Source organism: Lonchura striata, chromosome 7 (assembly GCF_046129695.1).
Source record: "Lonchura striata isolate bLonStr1 chromosome 7, bLonStr1.mat, whole genome shotgun sequence".
NCBI classification, from domain to species: domain Eukaryota; kingdom Metazoa; phylum Chordata; class Aves; order Passeriformes; family Estrildidae; genus Lonchura; species Lonchura striata.
The window spans coordinates 4,195,058-4,201,057 of NC_134609.1; positions in this window are offsets into that span (position 1 = coordinate 4,195,058).

A 6,000-nucleotide genomic window follows, 5' to 3' on the forward strand; every position below is an offset into this window, starting at 1 on the left:
GTAGTAAAGGTCATGGTATCAGGTGCTGTCTGCCAGCTTTTCTTGATTGATTAGTAATCACACCTGATTGTTCAATTAAGTCCTTTTATGATTGATAGATTCAGTTATTTTTTAATGGAGATCTGTCATAGGAATCCACCATAGCTTTTGGTGTTTTGACATATTTTCTTAGTAAAACCTTAATCAGTTATTCTATTTAATGATTTTAGCACATGAGCCAGTGTATACTTTAGATTTTATGCATTTGTGTAAATCCTGTGAGTACTTTGTTGTGCCATCCCTTTTGATGTTTCTGATTTTGTGACTTTTTTATTGTGTGTATTTATCCATCAGCTTAACACAGAGGTCACCTGTGGCACACTGAGTAACCTGTCTAAGTATTGCATGCTGTGTTTGGCTGTTTTGCCAAGATTCTGGGTTTAGATCTGAAAGTCTCAGAGGTACTTAACCTTATGCTGTATTCATTGTCTTGAGTGTTGCTAAACTTGTTGGTTGAATCCATTGTTTCTGTCCTGTTCAGCTGCTGCTCTGGCCTCTCTGGGGCTGGTGCTCTGCTGAAATCAGCACAGAGCTGTGCCTGCAATGGGAAGCTCTTCCACTCTGACCAGTGAGATCCTTGGGTTCTGATGGCTGCAAATTCCTGGGCACCAGGCCATGGGTGTATTTCAGCCAGTGCTAACCTAGCTGATCGTGTAGCTCTGCTCTTGGAACACAGGCAGTGTTTCTTAAAAGCTTTTATTCTCCTCAGGGCCCTGCTGCCCATGCTGAGCAAGCAGCTGTTCTGCCTGGCCCTGACTGCCACGGGCTGGAGGGTCTGTGGATGGGGCAATGAGCTGATGCTGTCTTTGTGCATGTCCTTTGTTTTATGGCATTTTCCTGAGCAGGAATGAGCCACCTGAGCACTTTCAGAATAGCAGAAAAAAAAGGGAGAGATGACATGTTTCTGGTTTAAGTTCAGGTTGCCTCATCCAGGTGATCACCGCTTTAGATGGTTCTTTTTGGTTTCTTCCAGTGCTTGTACCCCTTTATAAAGGAAAGCAAGTTCCCAGCATTACAGGGGTTAACTTAGAAATCCTGGAAAACTGCTGGGAGTGAGAGAAAGAATGATGCATTGCACAGCAAGCAATTTTAATAAGCCTAATCCTTCCTAAATGTAAAGGTGCTGGCTTGGCTATCAGTGTGTTTCACATGCTTCTGAGACTATTCTGTCCCTTTCAAAGTACACAGCACAGCCATCCTGCAGCGGCAAGAAGAGGCTGAGGTCAGTCCTGCGTTTCCCAGATGGAGACTGAAGGTATGTAAAAAGGCTTAGTTCACTTGGATGCAGAAAACAGGAAGTACAGTTGGAAAGTCTGAGATGGGAACCTTGAGGCTTTTGAGGCTGTTGATGAGAGTCATCTTGTGTTCCAAATTCTTTGTATCAGTGAAAATGCTTTACACCATGTTCTGTAGTTTTTTTTTCTCTTAAGCCTTGAACATAGCCTGGCATGTGAATTTAATGATCTGTGGGAGTCTCAAGTATCTGTGGTGTGGCCATCTGGCACTTTTGGGGCTGAACTTAAGAAGTGTGTGCTGCTGCCTCCTTTCCCCTCAGTCCCTGCAGGCACCCTGGCTTCCCTCCTGTCACTGAAGGCCTCCTCGACCTGGTGTGAAAAAGCAGTGCTGTGAACTGGGCTCTTGCCATGCTGGATCCAAGTGCTTTTTGACAGTGCTGAATGAAACAGGGTGTAAAATTCACTACTTTTCTAGTGAATTTTAACACTGTCTTGGCTGTCAACAGCAAATATTAAATGTAGAAGAGGTCAAGAATAAATGCTTCTATCTTTCTGCCTTGAGATGGGAATTTTATATCTGCTGTGACTTTTTTTTTTTCCACACTTCCTAAAAGTTGACCTGATTTTTCTGTACCTATTCAACACCGCTACCTACTTCTGCTAATTTTCTAGTAGGGGAAAGAATTAGGTCTAATAACATGAAGCAGTTTTGCAGTTCAGCTGTGATTGGTACCTGACTTTCTTTGGAATATGCAGATTGCTCATCTGCATCACAAAATTAGGTGAACTGTTTTGGGTCACTTGTATGTAAATTTTTGCAGTTGTTTTGATATGAAAAACATTGGCTGGTTCTTGGAAAGATACAACACCATGGATATGAAGGTGGTGAGGATCCTGGAGGGAAAGCCATGACAGGAGCAGGGCTCGAGTTGCTTGGTCAGTTCAGCTGGAGAGGAGGAACTGAGGGACAGGCACCGATCTCTGCTCTGTGGTGGCACTGACAGGAGCTGAGGGAGAGGCCTGGAGCTGTGTCTGGGCAGGTTGAGGTTGCATATCAGGAAAAAGTCCTTCATCCAGAGGGTGGTCGGGCACTGAACAGCTCCTCAGGGAAGCGATCACGGCCCCAGGGCTGACAGAGCTCAAGGAGCACTTGGACAACGCTCTGGGGCACATGGTGTGACTCGGGGAATCCTGTGCAGGGCCAGGAATTGGACCTGATGATGCTCGTGAGTCCCTTCTAAATATCCAATTATTGGAATTTTTGTTTTTTTGTAAGTGCCCTCTGGGTGTGGTTCCCTTGCAGGGTACCTGCCCTGGGGTGGTGGCAGCAGGCTCGGGTGCCCTTGGGTGGGTCCCGGGCTGTGGGGTCTGCAGGGGCTGGGTAACGGGGCCCCTCCGTCCACCCTTGGAGCTGGGAGGGGAGAAGTGGAAACTGGAGCAGACTTGGCAGTAGAGAAATTAAAGTTCCTAAGTGTGACGAAATCCCCAGCTGCAGTGGTCTATATCTGCAAAATCTGTATTTCCACAGAAACTAGTTAGAAATGAGTTTCTGTGGATGAATGATTAAAGTGATGGAGGGTTTTAAACTTAATCTACTTTTTTTTGCTTTTCGTCATCAGGACATTGTTCTGTGTAACTTTAAAAAATTTTAGTCATTTTTCCTGCACACAGATTTTTATACAGCAGACTTAGAAACCAGTAAGTGTCATAAGCTTTATTTAAATTATTTTCCTGGGTTTTCTGTCCAAAACAAGTGTTAGCTGTGACGACATACCAATGAATTAAACCTTTTAAAAATTACTGCATTCCTCACACTATTAAGGAACTCTAGGATTAGTCTGGCTGTTGTCTTGAGTATTCATTAAATACATTTTTATGCTGTTAGTTTCTGAAGGTAATTGAGGGGTTTCAAGTTAACTCTTTCATATTTTGAAAAGGCATTCAGTTTCTCTTAAAAATTTTTATCTGGACTAAAGCATCCCATACTGTTTTATATATATATATATATATATATATATATATATATATATATTGACACCATGCAATTGAAATGAATGTCTGAATTTGTAGGGGAACTTTTTTAGATTAAACATTCCAAGAGCTTCCCAGAGATGCTCCCAGGAATGCAGTGCCCTTGTTCTAGCAGCCTTCCTGATTTAAGGGACAATTTCTTGCAAGAAGAGTTTGTGAGAATCAAGATTGCACCATAAAGCTTTGGCTTCTCTTTTATGGTGAATTTTTAGGAATCCACCTAACTGAAATGCTGGCTCTTTGCATTAAAATTTATGTTAACTATAATTCTAGCTCAAATCTTACCTATATTCGTGGGAACACATAGTCTCTTGACAGGAATAACCTTGCTAAGCTTGTCTGAAGCATAATTTTTTTTGGGTTTTTTTTGTTTGGTTGGTTTTTTTTGTTTGTTTGTTTTGGTTTTTTTTTTTTTTGTTTTTTTTTTTTTTTGAGGGATATTTTTTTCCTCTGGAGAAATATACATGCATGTGCAAATGGGGTTAGAAATGCCATTACAGTCCTACCAGTTAATTCAAATAATGGAAAGGACCATTATGGCAATGCATGAAGTTTGTGAACACACAGTGAGCAGAATAATTGTCTTTGCATGGCCTAGAGTGAGGGGGAAGCTCAGCTTGTTCTCTAACACAAAAGGAGCCAGAACGCAGTAGTTATGCTACAGTTAAAGAGCTTCGGGTTTCCAAATACTTTCACTTTACTCAGCCATTGCAAAACTCTCCTCCCCATTCTGAAACTATTTCTCAGTTTCATGTTTCCATTAATAATAAAAAGGTTTCTGTTTCCCCAGGTTACTTCTTGGAAGACAAATTTAAAGGAAGCCAGTTTCTTTCCCCCAAAGTGCTAATGTTTAATTGATTAGAGTCAGGATACCTTATGGTAGTAAAATGTTTGCTCAAGATTTGATAAAGATTTACAAGGTCAAGCCATTAAATGTTGAATAAACTACATTGTTAGAACTGGTTGTGACTGAGATAGTATTTCAGGCTACAGAATTCACATCTTGAACAGTTTATACTGGCATGAAAATATATTTAATCCTCCTGCCTTCATTATTTAATTTGGGTGTTTCATTGGGGTGGTTGAGGGGTTTTTTTTATGGATTTTGGTAGTTTGGGGTTTTTTGCTAACATGCTGCCAGTTTTATTTTCTTACTATTTGCTTCTCTTGCAAATCTTGTTCTTTGGTCCCTACTGCATTTTAACAATGTTGTAAAATCTTTCCTTTACCAGTGCAGAACTACATTTTACAGTTTTAACTTCAATGGTGCAAACATCCTGTAATTTTCAGATGATTATGAACTTGAGAAGGTTTTACTGTTATCTGCTGCTGACAGTACAACTTTCATACTTACACATGCTTTTCAGCTATATCCTTTCTTCCAGATTCCTGTTTTAAAACCTGTTCTGAAGAAAAAGGGGAAAAAAAAAAGCTTGTAATGTTTTTAATTTTTAACAGCACTGCCATTTGCATTTATGAATTGTCACCTGATCTTACTTAAAATTTATTATTGCAAGGGATCTGTTATTATGTGATTCAGCAATCAGTCAACCTTTGGTAAGTTTTCCAGAACACTTGGATTTGTTGAGGGCTGAAATTGGCACTTACCTAGGCATTGTGGGTCAGCTGTTGTTATTGTTCCCATGGATGAAATATCTACAATGAAGTTGTTTTGGACTTAGAAGGGCAGAAATGAGGACTGAGTTTGGCTGCAAATTCCAAGTGGATGAGTGGGCTGTGAAATTAGCTATGACTTCTACACCTTTTTGAAAATGTCACAGTGGTTTCTAAAGTGAATGCTTCCTCCAAGCCTCAGATCTCAGAGTTCAATGAAAACAACAGCAACCTTATTCCCACAGGGACAGAAGGAGCCAGGGGACTGTTTTCCTGGCAGTTATGCCCTCATATTAAAGTTGCTCACATGGTGCTCAGGCTGCACTTTCTTCTTCCACAACAAATCCCCAAAAATAGAACAGACACAGAAAGCCTGACACTTGCTACAGCTTTATAATCCAAGTTGGCCTAAGGCTGAGGTGGGGGAAGTCTCAACACAGAGCAAAGATTCAGCAAAGACTTTTTGTTTGTTTTTCCCCTCCCAAGTGCTCTGCTCAGAGGCAGGGTTCCTGGCTGCTCCTCTCCTGTTTCCAGAGCAGTTACATAATTACTGTACGATTTCAAAGATAGGTTAGCGGAAACCATTAAGGATGTTTTCCATCTCTGGACTGTAGAAGCTTAAGGTCGTTTGTCAGCCTAAAGAAGAAAACTTCCCTTGGAGGAAAATAATTATCTTCTGCAAATGCAGCTTTAATTCACTGCTGACATATTCAAATTTGCAGGTCATCTTTTTAAATCTGTTTTACTTCAACTCTGTTAACTAGGGTACATCTTCTCTAATATTGTTCTCCTTAGTGGTGGATATATAAAATAGTATTTAAGAAAAAAACATTTCTTCAACTTGAAGCAATGGCAATTTCCTATGAAACCTTAACCTGATGTTTAGGATGCCATCTTACTGCATATGAAGTCTGTGCCAGTTGGATTCTTGGACAAATTCTAGTGACTTCTTTTAACAACTATATGGTGAGATGGGAGAGGAGGAAACAGCAGTAAGGAAATGGAAGAGGAAATTCAAGTGTCAGTTTGCACAAGCATGAACTGTGTAGGAATGCTTTGTGTGTTAAAACTCAACTGCAAG